General features: G+C 42.8%; 1 pseudogene; it reads right to left on the bottom strand.

The window, feature by feature from the left end:
• Positions 1-271: 271 nt before the first annotated feature.
• LOC143803667 (uncharacterized) lies at positions 272-8,420 on the bottom strand (annotated as a pseudogene).
• Positions 8,421-19,104: the final 10,684 nt, after the last annotated feature.

The raw sequence follows: 19,104 nt of genomic DNA on the forward strand, positions 1-19,104 counted from the left end.
GGAAAAAGAAATCCAAACCTACAGGGCCCTGTGTGAAAAAGTGATTGCCCCCTAAACCTAATAACTGTTTGGGCCACCCTAAGCAGCAACAACTGCAATCCCATACCCAGATCTCGGTGATGGCGGGTACGCTCCTGCACATAACTGCAGCCTTATCTGGAGATGAATGCTCTTGTCAGCAATAAAACTTCTCATCGCTACAGAATGAACTGAATTCTTCATCTTAATGCGTACATCATTATTATTAAATATAATCTATAGAGCCACAGTATTAGGTATTTCTGTCTAAATTCATCAAAGTCTTAACTAAATTGCCATCATGCATCTGAAATGCACAGAAAGCAAAATGAATGGTGAAAGAGACAATTTATAAATGCACTCATATGATTACTGTATTGTTTGATAGTATTGTATTATCCTATCTTATCTTATCCTATCTCAACCCTTATCTTATCCTACATTCACTATGAATTCAAGACCATATTATACAATAAATTAGTTCTTAAACTTAAATCTGATATTCATACAGGATTGCTTAAAGGGTAAGTGTGTAAATCATATGAATGGCAAATGGGAGAAGGATGGAGAGACGAAAAATGAGAAGCACTCAACACAGTGAGAGACCAGGCAGACATAGGAAGATCGTACTGCAGCTTTTAGCAAATATATTTAATTACTGGATTCTCAGCCACATAACTCAGTACTGTAGTGTAACAAGGGCGACAGGGCGACCGGGGGGGGGGGGGTGGTAGTGTCCAAGGTTATGTACAGCCAGAGTACATGGATTGGGTCCACTGAGCAAACGGTCAGTGAGCACCCTCGGTCCCTTGCACATAGATAGACGGGACCAACACAGCTTTTCCCCACAGGTTACCTTCTCTTCCTCTGGTCACAGCCAAATAGGGGTCTAGAAGGCAGCTGTACTCCAACGGGGAAAAGTAACTTTTATTGAACAAACGATGAAGAAAAAGACAATTTCAACACTGGCTTCCTGCTCTTTCCCTGACACGTGCTGGGGCCGTACCCACAACATCCACAGTGGCCAAGATTCGCAGTCATCCAATCGCTGGAATCTGGGCACCTGAGACCCCTTCAGCAAAGGCCCTTCCCAAGTCCTGGGGGCCTGTGTTATAAGCCTTCAGTCCGTATAACTCCTTGGTCCGGGGCAGCAGATCTCTCCCATCCTGGAGTCTGACAATGCCCCTTCTGTAGCACACATCTGCCCTGGACGACGTACCTAGGTGTACTGCTTGCAGACCGAGACTTCCTATCTGCTTTGGAGGCTGCTGACCCAGCCCCCTAAGTTACTTAACTCTTTCCCTACTTCTAACACACAGTTACATTTCTTACTATAGTAAACATTAGGACCAGGCAAACACAGAACAACACATTAAGAATACATAACATATTTATATACAGTGCACAGGGGGGTCACACGGAAGGAGAGGAGAGGGCAACTGAGGGGACCTGCCACCCCCTTACAGTATTATAATGTCTTCATTGCTGCTGCTTCTGTCTGTGTGCTGCACAGAAAAAGAACATAAATATAAATTTTCAGTTTATTCTGAAACATTACCTGAAGTGACAGGTACATTTCAAGCTATTTTTATATCATTTACATGGATTTTATTTGCCAAAATGTAAAGCTGCACTTTTCTTTCCTGGTAATCACTGCTTTGTTAACTGATATTAGGAAGTTAATTTCCTTTTTGTTCTGCCAATAGCAACCTCCCTATTAAAAATCCAAACTCCCACTCAAGACAACACTATACCCAGGCCTAAAAGCCTGCCAACCAGTTTTCTAAAACTTCCTCCACCAGACATGTCTAAAGCATTTTACTGCTTCCCTTGACCTTTTGTACTTCATGATTTTCTTACAAATCAAGTTAAAAAGCTGGGATACAAAATGTATGTTAGTCTCATTAATAATTTAGTTAAAGGAGTCTCCCAGGAGTGCAATTATGATGACCTATCCAAAGGATAGGTTATCAATATCAGGTCCATTGGGGCTGACACCAGGAATCCTCACTGAACAGTTGTTTTCAGCAGATGAAAATAGTGAACAGAGCTGAAGAGCACTGGTTTATTCACTGTGTCATGGCCCAGCTCAGGTACTGCGGCTCAGCTCCTATTGAAGATATTTTCAATCAAATTTATTTTTGCTATAGTTGATTTTTTTCATTTTAGATGTACTGTAACAATAAAACTGTTTTTCTTTATTGACATAGTACCAGTGACTAACATACCAGATGTGCAGCTGGTGTGGCTGCATCGGGGCCCAAAGGTGGAGGGGGGCCCCTGCAGGGTGGCTAACACTGGGGGCAATCTGGACTGTTTATCTGGCCCAAAGCCTCTGGGGGGCCCCTAACCAGATTGCCCTCATGTGCTACAGGCAGGGAGCAGTCCTGCTTCCTGCTTGCACTTCCTGTCTGACACAGCAGCGCGGCTGGATGACATCAGCCTTCAGCACGCATCTGTGTCAGATAGAAAGCTGCCGGCAACAAAGATGCTGCGGGGAACCTGTGGAGAGGTGAGTGGTGTGTGTGTGTGTAGGTGGTGGAGAGGGCAATGATGTGGGTGATGAAGAGGGAAATGATGAGGTGGTGGGGAGAAAGCAATGATGGAGGTGGTGGAAAGGGCAATGATGGGGGTGTTGGGGGAGAAGGCAATGATGGAGGTAGTGGAAAGGGCAATGATGGGGTGGTCGGGGATAAGGCAATGATGGAGCTGGTGGAAAGGGCAATGATGGAGGTGGTGGAGAGGGTAATGATGGAGGTAGTGGAGAGGGCAATGATGGAGGTGACAGGGGAGAGCAATGATTGGAGTGGCAAAGAGGGCAATGATTGGGGTAGTGGAAAGGGCAATGATGGAGGTGGTGGAAAGCACAATGATGGGGGTAGTAGAGAAGGCAATGATTGAGGTGGATAAGAAGGCTATAATGGGGTGGTGGAGAGGGCAATGATGGGGTTGATGGAGAAGGCAATGATGGAAGTGGGGGAGAGGATGAGAGGAAGGGGGACTTATAATGGACGTACAAACAGGGGAAGGTGGAGGAAGATGTTAGATATAAATGTAAAAGGAATTGGGTGGTGGAGGAGGATGCTAAGCCCCTGATAGCATCCTCCCCATTTCCCAATTCATTGTGATGTTATCTGGGACCTAAAACTTATTGGGGAGTGAGAGAGGAGGTGATAACGTGCATAGGACCCTTTATAATGAACTGAAAGGTGGGAGAAGACGCTGTCAGGGACTTGTAATGAATTGGGAGGTGCTGAAGGATGTTCAGTACCTGATAGCGTCTTCTCCCACCCCCAAATTTATTTTGATGCTATCAAGTACTTATAATGAATGATGGGGACACAGGACAGAGACTAAGGCTTTGTTCACATGTTCAGGATTTGCAGGAGAAAATTCTGCTGCATGTCCTAATATGTTGGCAGGAAGAAAGTTGTGTAAAATACGTTTATTGTTTTCCACATGTGTGCCATGCTTTTATGGCATATTTTTCCCCATTAATACGGGTGAAATGTGCTGCAAGAATTGACATTATGCAGATTTTAATCTGATGAAAATCTGCAAGGAAAAAATAAGCATGGTGTGCTTGAGACTTCAGGGATCTCATTCACTTTTCCTGTACCGTAAAACCTTGCATATATTCCGTGTTCACATAGCCTTACAGTTAATTGGTGAGAGTCACAGACTAAATAGTTTATATTATTAGGAGTCAGAGATTATAGTTAATGGTGTACATAGTGCTGCTTATCACTTTATATTTTTAATGGTGCATGGCTAATAGTATATTAATGGTGGTGTACGTATCTGTATTCAGGGGGAGAAACATGTATGTATACACTGTATGTGACCGTGTTATTTTCAGGACTGACTGCAATGATCATCGTGACAAGATGAGTCATGGCTGGGAGATGTTGTCACGAAGATCTGATCAGATGGAGAAGAAAACAGGAGAAAGCGTCTCTAATCAGACTAGATGTCAGGGGTAAGTGCCTGGATGTCAATGTTATTCTGTATCTACACTGTGTGACATGGAGTGATAATGTTTTTTGTAAAATCCCTTATTCTACATTCTCACATTTGTGTGAAATATCCGTGTGCTTCAAGTTTGGCCACGGACTCATAGAGTTTTATAGGTCCATTCACACATACATGAAAATCACAGATCTGAGAATGAGATCTGTGAGGGTCAGAGAATGTTCTGTTCTGGTCCGATTTTGAGGATCAGAATAGGACATGCTCAATGCATCTGTAAAAGCGGCAGCACACCAACACTGCACACACATACAGGGATGTGGCCTTATTATGTACAGCACAGACCCATAGTATGTAGTGTACTCACTTATTATGTATAGCACAGTCCTTTAGTATACAGTGAACTCACTTATTATGTATAGCACAGTCCCTTAGTATATAGTGTACTCACTTGATGTTCGTCCTTCATTTCCGAAGATGATTATGACTTCAGGGTTAGAAGAAAATTAGTAGTTATGGGTCCGGAGGTGGCTGCTTAGTCCAATCCGGACCCTGAAGGTTCGCCCACAAACTTGGCATAAGGAAGCAGATGTGGTCAGTACACCAGATTCTACTTGTGCCTTGCGTACAGAGCGCTTTCTTTTTGCGTCAAAGATTTTCCTATCTTCAGCTGCACGTGCTCCTGAGGTGATCCTGCCTCGCCAACCTGGACGATCCAGGGCAAGCTCTTCCCATTCATTGGTGTTGACTTCCAGGTTTTTGAGAGACACCTTAAGGCAGTCTTTATAGTGCTTCTTCTGCCCCCCAGCTGCTCGCTTTCCTTGGCACAATTCTCCGTACAGCAGTTGTTTCGGTAGTTGGCTGTCAGGCATTCTAACCACGTGTCCAGCCCACCTGGCTTGGACTTTCAGCAGGAGAGTGTAAACGCTGCAGAGCCCAGTTTGTTCCAGAATTGCCGTGTCCGGGACATTGTCTTGCCACCTGATGTGGAGGAGTCTGCGGAGGCAACTCATGTGGAAATGATTAAGCTTTTTAGCATGCCGGCTGTACTGTCCAGGTATCGCTAGCATACAGAAGTGTGGTGAGGACCACCGCGCAGTAGACCTTCAGCTTGGTGGTAAGGCTGAGTCCCCTTCATTCCCAGACATTCTTACGCAGTCTCTCGAAGGCGGCACTGGCTTTGACGATTCTGTTATTAACCACAGCGTCTATGGTTACTTCACGGGAAAGTGTGCTGCCTAAGTAGGTGAAGTTATCGACTGCTTTGAGGTTTTGCTCCTTCACCGTGACACGTGACTCCTTGTACAGTTTTCCTGGAACCGGTTGATACATGACTTCGGTTTTTCTAATGTTGATCTTGAGACCAAAACTGTCGCAAGCTTGTGAAAAACAGTCCATTTCATGCTGCATCTGCTGTTCCATGCCAGCATTAAGTGCACAGTCATCAGCAAATAATAATTCACGGATAACAGTCTCATGCAATTTCGTAACCACCTTCAGGCATTTTGGGTTGAATAGCTTGCCATCAGTCCTGTGCCTAACCTGGATTCCATCTTCACAGTTGTTAAAGGCATCACTTACCATTGCAGAGAACAGCATACTGAACAGGGTTGGAGCAAGCACACAGCCTTGTTTTACGCAGTTTGTTACTGGGAAAGCCTCAGATACGTCTCCATCGTTCAGAACCTTCATCATCATGCCATCATGGAACTGCCGGATGACTGAGATGAACTTGATCGGGCAGCCGAATTTTGCCATGATCTTCCCCAGGTCGTCTCTACTGACTGTGTCGAAATCCTTGGTCAAATCAACAAAAGTTACATAAAGGTCACGGTGTTGCTCCTGGCACTTTTCCTGAAGTTAATAATAATAATAATAATAAGTTGACGTGCTGAAAAGACCATATCTACTGTTCCACGTTTAGCACGGAAACCACACTGGCTTTCGGGTAATAGTCCTTGCTCAAGGTGATGTAAAAGGCGGTTGAGCAAGAGACGAGCCAATATCTTGCCTGCAGTGGACTGAAGGGAGATGCCTCAATGATTATCACAAGATTGGCGATTACCTTTCCTGTTGTATATGTGAATTATGCTGGCATCTTTCATCTGTTGTGGAAACTGTTCCTTTGTCCACATATATTGGAATAGTTTGGTCACCGTTTGCATCAGAACAGGGCCGCCAGTTTTATATACCTCAGCAGGTATAGCATCATTTCCGGGTGCTTTTCCACAAGAAAGTTGTTTTACTGCTTTCCTGACTTCATCTCCACTTGGAAGAACATCAAGCTCCTTGTTGATTTCTACCTGGGGCAGGCGAGCAATAGCCTCATCATTGATATTGGCAGGGCGATTTAGAATATTATTAAAGTGCTCAGCCCACCGTTCCAGAATTTGTTTCTTGTCTGTCAGCAGCTTAGTTCCATCTGCGTTAAGCAGAGATGAAGAGCTTGATGACTGGGGTCCATATACAGCTTTGAGAGCATCGTAGAAGCGTTTCTGGTCATGGGTATCTGCATAGCCCTGAATTTCGTTGGCCTTCTTGCTAAACCAGATATCCTGCATCTCGCGCAGCTTGATTTGTACCTTTCTTTTTATGTTGGTAAAGGCACCTTTCTTAGCTAACGACGTGGGGTCATTTTGATACATCTTGTACCACTGATGTTTCTCTTCTAGGAGTGTCTTTATTTCCTCATCGTTTTCATCGAACCAGTCTTGGTTATTTCTGGCTGCTGATCCGAGATGCTCCAGAGCAGTATTATAAACAGCATCTCTTAGAATTGTCCACTGTTCCTCAACGCCAATCTCCTGTGCCTGCAGTATATTTAACAGTCTGCTATCAAGGTCATTGGCAAATTCCCTTGCAATACTTTTATTTTGCAGCTTATAGATATTCAGCCTCTTTGTCGTTTTCTGCCCTTGGGGTCTCCTCGTAGGCAGGATGCGGAGACTGCACTTAGATACAATGAGGCGATGGTCAGTCCAGCAGTCTGCACCGCACATGGCCCTCGTCACTCTAAAGTCCATCTTATCCCTTTTCCTGGCAATGATGTAATCAATGAGATGCCAATGCCTCGAGCATGGGTGCATCCATGATGTCTTCTTGCATGTTGGTAAGCAGAATAAAGTGTTGGTGATGACAAGGTCATGTGTGGCACACATCTTGAGGAGCAGCAGGCCATTATTGTTACACTTGCCAGTGCCGTGTGTCCCAATGACCCCTTCCCAGTTTTGATGGTCTGTTCCCACTCTGGCATTAAAGTCTCCAAGTATAATGAGCTTGTCTGCCTGTGGGATTGCTGAAATAAGTGTGTCAAGTTCATCGTAGAACTTATCTTTAATGTCATCCGGATTAGTCATTGTGGGAGCATAGGCACTGATCAGAGTCACGTGTTTCTTGTTTGTAAGTGGGAGCTGAAATGTCATCAGACGGTTGTTGATGCCCTCTGGAAGCCTGGTAAGTTTACGAGCAAGATGAGTTTTGATAGCAAATCCCACGCCTGCTTCTCGTTTTTCAGTGCTGCCTCAACCACTCCAGAAGAATGTATATCCACCACTATGCTCTGTCAATTGACCCTTGTCTGCCAGGCGTGTTTCGCTGAGAGCTGCAATATCAACCTTGTAACGAGCTAGCTCCCGAGCAACCAATGCCGTTCTTCTCTATGGTCTGTCTGCCTTAGTATATCCAGCAGAGTTCTCACATTCCATGTGCCAAGGTTGAGTACCATCATTTTCTTTTTCTTTATTGTGTGTCGACCTCTGTATGGGAAACCCGCCAGCTGCGGTAGGCTGGCCAGGTGAAATGAAGCAGACTATGTTTGAGGCACCTTTTCTAGCCCCGTCCTCAATTGAGGGGAGCAGAGTGATCCTGAACAGGACTGCTCAGACACCCAGGAGGCTGCCGAACTCCACTGCTGCTTCGGTCCAGTGGAGAGCGACCATATGGCCTGGGCCGCCTGCGTGCAGGTTCGTGACTACAGCTTCCAGTGACTCCACACCTGCTGCTTTGCCACTCTCCCATTGCCACAGGACTTTTTATACGCAGTGGTTGAAGTCATGACTTGCGCTTGACTTGGATTAAAGTGAGGAAGAGTTGCGCAGTCGTCAACCTCACTCTCTCGCCCGTACCTATCGAGCCCCAGTGGCAAGAACTAGGTGAGACAACTGGAGATAGGTCAGTGTGCAGTGGATGACCAGCAGTGTCCTATATGTGCCTCGCTGCTCCCTCTCAGCGCTCCACAACGCTGTGCTGGAAATCGCTTGTCTGTCCGTTGAATCTTGGTTTCTTCCGCACAGTCTGCCATACCCAGTCTTCACATGCAAGGGTAGGCAAACCCTTTAAAATCACCGTAGGTCTCAAAGAAACCCAACCGCTACCCTCACCTGGTTTGGCCCGCCTTCCGAGGCGGTGTTCCAGGGTATAACCCGCTGCCGCATGCTAGCAGCTACTTGGAGGTACAGGTGAGAGTTGAGCATCAGGTGAGGACCAAAGATGGAAGAGCTGTCCAAAAAGGACACAGCAAGCACTCCACCAGAGGTGCTACCTCTATCTAGATACCCCATATACCCCTGTACTCACTTACTATGTATAACACCATCCTTAGTTACATAGTTTCCTCTTTTATTATGTATAGCACTGTCTCTTATTACTTACTATCCTCTCTAGCTATATATGGTGCTTTCTCTCATTATATATAGCTTTCTCTGCTGTTATGTAAAGTTCTGTCTCTTAAATAGTTTATTCATGTTATTTTTGTTATTCACAGCACCCCCCTCTTTTATTACATACTCCCCTCTCTTGTTAAATATAAAGTGACTGCCGATGGAGCAGTCAGTGATCAGACGACCAGTCAATCAGCTCCTCCTTTAGAAAAGGAGCTTTCCCATGCTCCATCAGCCATCATTACATTATACATCTAAGAAGAGAGGACTGGGCTTAATATAATCCAATATGTAAGGGATGGTGCTGTACATAACAAGAGAGGGCACTGTGTAATAAGTGACTGCAAAATAAATAATAAAAGAGACTATGTAATATATATACATGTATGAATGTATGTGTGTGGCTATACAGTTGTGCTCAAAAGTTTACATATCCAGGCAAAATTTTTGCTTTCTTGGCCTTTTTTCAGAGAATATGAATGATATCACCAAAACTTTTTCTCACTTATCATTGAGCCATTCTTGGGAGATCTCAACGCGCAGTTCATGCTAGACAGCCCAGGAATATACAGGAACTGGAGGCTTTTTGCCAAGAAGAGTGGGCAGCTTTACCATCTGAGAAAATAAAGAACCTCATTCACAACTACCACAAAAGACTTCAAGCTGTCTTTGATGTTAGAGGGGGCAATACACGGTATTAAGAAATGGGGTATGTGAACTTTTGATCAGGGTCATTTGGATGTTTTGGGTTGTCATTATGATCTAAAAAGAGAAAACACAGTAGCTTGACAATAAATTAGTTTTTGCCTTATTATTCAAATTCTCTGAAAAAAGGCCACAAAAGGAAAAATTCTGCTGGGGTATGTAAACTTTTGAGCATAACTGTACATGCCACTCTCATTGATTAACATCAGCTATTGAAGTTCAGCTCCGCTTATTGCTTATCTACCATGTGTGCAGGAAGCTTAGCTTTTAAGCTCCCGTCACAATTGCAGAACCCAACAATGATGTTCAGTACAGCATTTTCCACTAAGGGGTTAAAGAATAAATTGAAAATCACTTCATAGGCAGCTGTGCATTAAATGTAGAATTTAGATACAGTGCAAACAGAAATTTGTGGATAACCTGATAAATTCGGACCTTTTTGTTCCCTATTTTCTGCAAAAGTACAAGTTCTATCCTCATGTAAGATAGCTTGGGCTGATTCTAATGTTACACTTGCGCTGTGTCCTTAGTCCTTCAAGCTAATGAGTTGTCACCCCTCACATCTTTTCTGCATGTCATTTACTAAAACATTTAATGAGAAATTGCAGCTGCATCCCCCTCCTCCTCTGTTTAAAGTATTATACTAGACAGATTTGGAGACTCGGAAGTTTTCATTATGGAGTATATTACAGATAGAGAGGGGGTCCCAGCAGGGTTTTGAAGCAAATCGTCTAGCCTATTATGACTCGATTCGAATGTAACATCCTGCAGATTAGACATAACTGAGTGTTTGACCTGCTCGTACTGAAGGGAGTGGGAGGGTGGGAGATGATATTTCTCAAGTACTTCGGGACCTGTTAACCATCTAGACTCCAACGGATAGAGAAGATGAGAGACATTAATAATCTCTTTTTGTCGCCAGGCAATAAATAGTTTGTTTTCTATACCCTGAGGGAATTCAGGATTTGCCCAAGGAGAGACTATATTTTTTCCTCACCGCTTTCCAAGTCGAGATAGTACCTCTAAATAGGGTTGGGGCAGGGAGAAAAGGCGCACATGCAATATGGCCGATAGATTTAGGGGGTGTGCAAAGTCCACATCTAGTGAGGTATCTGTATAAGAATGTCTGTTGTGCAACCAATCAATAATGTAATGCATATTACAAGCTAGGTTATAATTTCTGACACTACGAAAGTTTATTCCTCCATCATCCTTAGCAGTCATCAATTTCGAGATACTAATTCTAGGACGCTTATGGTTCCATATAAATTGATTGAATTGGCTATTTAGGAAATTAACGTCAGAATGTTTGAGTAAAAGGGGCAAGGTTTGGAGAGGATACATCAGCTTGGCCATACTGATCATCTTAACGAGATGAGCCCTTACCATAAACGAAATTGTAAGATTTTGCCACGTTTTCAGTTGGTTCGATATTTTAGCTAGTAGTTCAGGTCGTATAGAGACGAGGGAGTCCTACCAATTATAATACCTAAATAGGTAACACAAGAAGAGGTAACTGAAATGCCCCCTCAATGAATTTTGCGTAGTAGGGTTTCTCCCTTTTTAGTCAGTGGCAGGAGTTCACATTCATCTATATTGACTCTAAAACCCGAATATGCACCGAATTCTTCCAGCAAGGTCAAAACTTTTGGTAAATGATCTTTGGGATTAGCAATAAACAGGATAATATCGTCTCCCACATGAGCGATTGGTCGCTTTGATGTATTGCATTATCAGTTAGGAGCTCCTGCCACCATAATTTAAGGGAAAAGATGAAGGAATCGTCTGAAAATATAAATTGGGGAATCTCCAGAGGAAGTCAGTGCCTTTCTGATAAGTTTCGCTCAGGTCTAGCAGAACAGGAGAATGGTCTGAAATAAACATTGCAGTGTTTTATTGCAAAACAGAATTCATCATCTTTCCCCCATCTCACTCGACCTCCCCAACGGACCTATCCATTAAAGTAAGTGGCTTCCCACTCTCCCCAGTCCCACAAGCTCGCTGCCTCGGGGTAATCCTTGACACTGATCTCTCCTTCAAACCACATATCCAAGCCCTTTCCACTTCTTGCCAACTTCAACTCAAAAATATTTCACGGATCCATACATTCCTCAACCAAGAATATGCAAAAACCCTAGTCCATGCCCTCATCATCTCCCGCCTTGACTACTGCAACCTCCTGCTCTGTGACCTCCCCTCTAACACTCTCGCACCCCTCCAATCTATTCTAAACTCTGCTGCCCGACTAATCCACCTGTCCCCCTGCTATTCCCTGGCCTCTCCCCTCTGTCATTCCCTCCCCATTACCCAAAGACTCCAGCTCAAAACCCTAACCAATGCATACAAAGCCATCCACAGCCTATGTCCTCCATATATCTGTGACCTCGTCACCCGGTACTTACCTACACACAACCTCCGATCCTCACAAGATCTCCTTCTCTACCCTCTCATCTCCTCTTCACACAATCGGATATAAGATTTCTCCCGCGCATCCCCCCTACTCTGAAACTCTCTACCACTCTACCACAACACATCAGACTCTAGCCTACCATGGAAACCTTCAAAAAGAACCTGAAGACCTACCTCTTCCGACAAGCCTACAACCAGCAGTAACCACCGGTTGACTACTGCACGACCAGCTCTACCCTCACCTACTGTATCCTCACCCATCCCTTGTAGATTGTGAGCCCTCGCGGGCAGGATCCGCTCTCCTCCTGTACCATTGTGACGTGTATTATTTAAGATTACTGTGCTTGTGTTTATTATGTATACCCCTCCCTCCTCACATGTAAAGCATATAATCGCAATATAATAATAAATAATAATTATAATTATGAGCTTAAAGGTATTCAATTGCACAGATATTTTTATTGTTCTTTTGTTTCCTAAGTGTAATCTTCTTCATTGCAGAATGTCTGTAAGGCCAGGTTCACACAAACAGAACAATGGATATAAGCTATATAAACGACCACTGTTTGGCATCGTGTATTGACTGGTAATCATTTAATAGCCTTTTTATACAGACCAACCAGATTGGCATAGAGCGAACACTAGATTATTCTGTGCACATAGTCTTCCACTGTTCTCATCAGTATATCATCCTGTGTAAAGAAGAATTATCTTTTTATCAAGCCAAAAGATAATTTTAATTGATGAACACCCATTTTCATATTTTGTTAGGTAAATAGAATCCTGCTTACACTAACTGATCAAGATATGCGCATTCTAGGTAATTATGCAAGATAAATCTGTCCTACATTAATACTTTAGCTGAGTGATCTGCCAAAAAATATAAATCTGTCAGAGGTTTTGATCCTTCTCTGTGCTTGACTCTCACTTTTCTTAGTGTTAGAGATAAAAGGATGGAGTGGTTACACACAGATCTTAGGTGGAGAGAGAAGGGTGATTACTAGTGATGAGCGAGTGTAATCGTTGCTTGGGTTTATCCGAGTGTGCTTGAGAAAACCCAAGCAACGAGTACACTTGCTCATCACTTGTGATTACCTAAAATTTTATGGAGAGAATAGTTAATAGGCTAGAGATGTTGAAAGCACATGGAGTAAAATTAAGTTTAATTTTGAGCCTGTGCTAATATGTAAAGGCAAGTGAAAACAGCAGCATTTCGAATACACACAGATCTCACATCCAACCTTTATTACAGGGCAGGACACTCCAACCAAAAGAAACATTTGAATGAAGATTGCAAGCTGTAATTTTGTGCAATTTTATTATCTAAAGGTATCTACCAACATTTTTAAAAATAACACATGTGGACAGGTCAATAATTACCTCCCAGACAACTCCTTTAGTGTGTTAAAATAGTTGTCAGGGATTATTATTTTTCAGTTAGAAATGGTTGACTGGGGAAGTCTTATTTAAGTATTTGGAAAACCTCTGTGGATATGACACAGATAATACATAGGTTTGGCAACCTTATCTTTGAAAAAAGCAGGGGAGCTATGCTTCTTGTTCACTGATTACAAGATATTCCATATTCTATACACTTCATTAGAGAAGTTGTTTCGATGTTTCCATTGAACTGAGTTCCTGAAAGAGCCAAATGCTGCTTACTTGGTTATTTTTGTAACTCCAATAGAAAAGTGGTGAGAATCTCATGCAAACACTCCACCACTTCAATTATATGGATGATGCTGAAATATGATAGCAGAGAATGGGACATCTTGTTGTCCAGATTGTTGTGGGTCTCAGTGGATATGTTGCAAATCTTTGTGAATAGGCGGACTTTGGATGCTACAGGGTAGGATAGATTTTCAATTTCAAACAGCTCAGCCCTGAAGCATGTTGTGAAGCTCTGAATTTGTGGATTGTAATAATCAAATGGGCAGGGTAACGATGCAATCAGTTTTATTCCTTACGTCCATGGTCATACAGCAACTCCAGATACAAGTAGATGGCCAAAGTACAGTGCCCTTAGTGCACCAGATCCCAACCCGAGATGACAAGTTCCACTGCCCGCGTATCAGGTGATACGCACTGTCACCCAACTTTTGGTTGGCCCACAGAATTTGCTATCTCCCACGGTATAGTCTGCTGTAACAGCCTATGTTTCTTCAGATAACAGATATCACAACTGTAGCACGTGTATCCAACTTCAGCCAGCAACAACCTCTCCATTTCCTCTTCAGTGTCCTAAATGCCTCAAGCCACCCCTGGAATTGATCCCGGACCTCGGGAAACACCCCCCTTAAGCTAACTGCATTGGTGGAGGTATTTTCTTCAGGCTGAGCCCCATCACCTAGGGCTGCATGTGAGACCCCCTGTGGTGATGACTCAACTGGGTCTACTAACCCCATCCACATAATAGGACTAGTGGCTGGGAGAACAATGGCTTGAGATCCCTTTGACACTAAAGGTACCTTCACACTAAACAACTTTACAACGACAACTATAGCGATCCGTGACGTTGCAGCGTCCTGGTTAGCGATCTCGTTGTGTTTGACACGCAGCAGCGATCTGGATCCCGCTGTGATATCGCTGGTCGGAGCTAGAAGTCCAGAACTTTATTTGGTCATCAGATCGGCGTGTATCGTCGTGTTTGACAGCAAAAGCAACGATGCCAGCAATGTTTCTTCATGGAGCGAACTGGAGCGAACAACCAGCGAGATCGATAAGTATGTCACTGGATCGCTCCTGCATCGTTCTGCTGTTGCCGGTGTCTGACGTCTCCTAGCGACCTAAACAGCGACGCTGCAGCGATCGGCTCATTGTCTATATCGCTGCAGCGTCGCTTAATGTGACGGTACCTTAACGAGAGTTGTGGAATGATTGTTTTAAGTAATTACCAATCTTGTATATGGCCACATGTTTGCATAAGATTCAGCTTGCATGTCTTCCTTTGCTTACTGTCATTGAATGGAAACATTGATTCCTGAAACTGAACTGACAAGCCAGCAAATATCTAATAAAACACAGAGCGCAATCTCTAACAAAACAATTAGACATCAAAAGTCTGCATCCCTTAGAGCAGTGGATTGCGCTCTACGTGCATTGGTCCAATATTCTTTTGAACAAGGCCAGTTCCTCACACAAGTAATTCTTGAAGTCTGTATATTGCTTCTTTATCCCATGCAATGTGCAGTTCACCTGCTGTGGTCCTGTCATAAACTGACACATAAATACACAGTTACAGCAGAAAAACCTTTTCTGTACAATGTAACAATGTCAACTAGTGACAACTTCTAGGAAACGACAGTCAAGAAGTCAGCTCAGCTCAATCATTTTCACATGTATCGAAAATATTATCTGACATCCTTGAACAATTATGGCTCAAGTGGTATCTGGACAAAATATATATTATCCCTTACTAAGAAAATTGTCAAGACTGTGCCGTGTTTTTATATCATAATTTTCCAAATTACAGTCCTTGGGGAATAAATGTGCCATATCCAAATAAAAACCCACCGCACATACAGAATCGAGATAATCACCTATAGGTCACATTGTTTTGTACAAAGCTTGTACTATGGATTGTTTGGTTGACTCATGGTACATTCCCATCATGTTCCATTGCAAAATCCAGGTGCACCTTTATCATTTATTTCGATGCAGATTTGCCAGCTGTTTGGACAGCTGCAACTTTCCAATTCTACAATGGTGTAAGCAATCTGAAGCAACAGCTGAGCTACCGGCTGACCATCTACAATAGTGTAGCCCTGAAATAAGTGCTATCCTATATGCAAATGCTTCTATTACATAGTAACGGGGATTCTTCATACAATCCAGCACTGCTGCTCTTCTACATTTCTACTGAAAAAAATCAGTCAAGTGAAATCCATTTTCATTACAACATTGAATTCTCCTAATAAAAGCTAATTATTGATGAGCGAGTATACTCGTTGCTCGGGTTTTCCCCGAGCACGCTCGGGTGATCTCTGAGTATTTGTAACTGCTCGGAGATTTCGTTTTCATTGCCTCAGCTGCATGATTTACAGCTGATAGACAGCTGGATTACATGTGGGGATTCCCTAGCAACCAGGCAACCCCCACATGTACTCAGGCTGGCTAGCAGCCGTAAATCATGCAGATGCATCAACAAAAACTAAATCTCCGACTAGTTACAAATACTCGGAGACCACCCGAGCATGCTCGGGAAAACCCGAGCAACGAGTACACTCACTCATCACTAAAGCTAATAGGAACAGCTTTGAGACAACAGGACTACATTATTTTGTCTTTTTTAATTGATTTAGCTAAAAGAATGAAAAACAAAGAACTTTTTAAAAGTAATGTACCGCAATACTGATACTAAAGTCATGTAATGTTTTGCATGAGTGGAATTTAGATTTTAGGAACTCAAGCAGGAAAACTTCTGGAGAAGTGATTAACACGGTGAGAGGTAATTACATGCATTACTGGTTGGCTAGGATATGTTAATGTTTATTGCGTATCATGCTGAGTTAATTAGAGGCATGGTTTGCCAATACGCTAATTGGAAATTTAAATACTTTGCCTTGTTGAGCATAGATGAGTATAAAGGGTTTACCTTTTACAGACATGTCAATGTAATTTTTCATATTTATTGTACATTTTTTATTTTCACCAGATTTACTAATTTCATCGGAAATCACAATATATTAACACCACATAAAAATTAGACAGATGCTTAATAGGTGAGGTCTAAACCAGGGTTTATTTTTTTCTATTTTTCCATCCAAAATCGGAGATTTCCAAAACAGAGTAAAATGTTTCTATAATAAATGTTTGGGATAGTTTTTTTCCTTGTTCCTTCTTCTTGGATCCATTCCAGTCTCCAGTTAGTATAGAACAGAAGAGGAACAGTCCACTCTGACAGTCGCAAAAAAGGATTTTGCACACAACAGTATTACAGATGTATTTTTTTCACAGAGTTATAATTGGGCTGTATGTTATTATTCACCTACTAGTGAGTACAGTTAGTGTACCCTTGGATTCTCAAACCAATTGGGTAGACCAAGGCCTACAGACTAAGGCATTCACAGGTTTCCACTGTTTAATAATTGCACAGGGATCCAGACTTCACTGCAGATAACAACAAGGGTGGCTCATAAATAAGGATCATCAAATAGTTAAAAAAAAGCATAGTTGTGGTTGAGCCATATGTTAGAATGGTAGAAATGCAATAGAGCCAGGTGAGATATCGAGGTACTAGACAAGCTTAGGGACTAGGTCAATGTCAGAATCCAGGAAGTACTTGGCCAACTAAGTAGAGAAATGGACAATGGCAAAGTGCAGTACAAAACAGAGACCTGGAAACAATATACAGTACGTAGGGAACAAATGACCAATAGAAAATGGATGGAAGCAAAGAAGAGAAAATGGCATAAGAACTTGGAGAGATAAGCAACGCTGCCATAGAGGTCAATGGAGTCTGTAGCCTTGTCTTTTTTTATGTGTAATTCCATACAATTATGAAAGTATACAAACGTGTGAGCCACGGTCCATCACCTGTGCATACAGCACATGATGGTGGATGCTGTCTGGCACTATATGGAGGCTGTTATGCTTCATATTATGTAGCCATTCATCCTACGTGACATTCAAGGTTCACTGCAATTTAACAGTAATAAGATCATGACAAATTTGAATAATTAGACAACCTCTTTACTGTCTCCAGGTAGAATAAATATTCTGATAGTTAATTATAATGAGAGTATAATTAAAAGTGAACGGAGCTCATCTTCAATCTTGTGTGCTGCAGCCATGTTTTCCTGAACGCAAATCAGGGCTCTCTTGTCTTTTTGTAACACAGTCCAAATATGATTAAAATATTACCAAATGTATACCAAATTATTGAGTAATATTGTAAATGAAAATATTAAAAAATAATACAAGCTTATATGCCAACAACTTTTACTTACCTCACCAGGATCAAACATTTCCGTTATATGACAATGCCCCACCCCAAATTCTAAGCTCCAGGCCATTCCTATCAGATGGGTATTTTATTCTGACGGTGTTCAATCACTGCCTAGCATCTATCTGACCTCTTATATCTATAGTCATGAGAAACACTTATTTGTCTTATATTGTTGTTCGTCTTGAGGTTGTATTTTCCTAATTTTAAGAACTTGTAAGGACCAGATGTGTTTGTATTATGGCCTAACACCATAAAGCCACAAAAATGTAAGAGGGTGTACTTAGTTCTTTCCATGAATTTAAAAGTATAAGAGGCTAGAAGCAATGACTGAACAACAACTGGCAGGGTAAAATAATAGGTTAACAGGTAATAATAGGTACTTAGTTTTCTATCATTACCGTGACCCTGCTCAGTTCCTGGATTTATCCAATCACACTGCCATTTGGATTGTTTGAATGGAACTTGTAATTCTTCTCCTGGTTTTTTCCCTTTTCTGTTTCTTGACTATGCTACTACTGTATGTCATCTGGCTTGTCATGGCTGATCTAATGATCCATGGCTCATTCTTTTTCCCCTACTGTTCCATCACTGCTGCTGGGTTGTATTGCCAGCCAGTGACTAGTCTGAGGGCTGGGATTTAGGGATCTGAAAGGCTAAGTCCAAACCTCTTTGTGGTGCTCTGTAGTAAGGAACAGGAGGATTCCTTAGACTTCTCATTTCAATGTAATTAGTGTTGTGACTCCAATTTTGCAAGGTATTTGACTTATCAGTGATGGCTTCGCTGATTGGCTGCAGGGCTCATGTGACATAACAACCTCACTTGAGGCCCAGTAAAGTGAGTGCCAACATTGCTTGAACAGCTTGGCATCAGAGGTGAGAATTGTTTTTATTTGAACTGGGCCAAACGTGAGGAAAGAGAAGGGGATGTCCAAGTATTGGTCAACTCTTTTAAAGGGAACCTGTCACCCCGTTTTTTGAAGATGAGCTAAAAATAGCGTTAAATAGGGGCAGAGCTGGGCGTTACATTAGTGTCTTTGTGTGCCTTTATTACCCACCTATGCTGCCGAAATACCTTTGTAAAGTCGCCGTTTTCTGCTGTCACTCTCGCTGGTCTGGTCCTATGGGCGTGGTGACAGCGCTGTTTCTCCCCAAGAATCCTGCTCATCATTACGTTGGTGGCGTAGTGGTGTGCGCATGTCCAAAAGGCAAATCCACTGCCCAGGTGATGAAAAACAGCGCGATCTGCGCTGTTCAGCCGTTTACCGGTGGGCGCGGCCATCTTTCCTGTGGCCGCGCGTGCGCAGATGGAGCGCTCTGCTGCCCGGGGCTTCAGGAAAATGGCCGCCGCGATCTCCATCTGCGCACGTGCGGAATCCCGCGGCCATTTTCCTGAAGCCC

This window comes from Ranitomeya variabilis, chromosome 2 (assembly GCF_051348905.1).
Source record: "Ranitomeya variabilis isolate aRanVar5 chromosome 2, aRanVar5.hap1, whole genome shotgun sequence".
NCBI lineage: Eukaryota > Metazoa > Chordata > Amphibia > Anura > Dendrobatidae > Ranitomeya > Ranitomeya variabilis.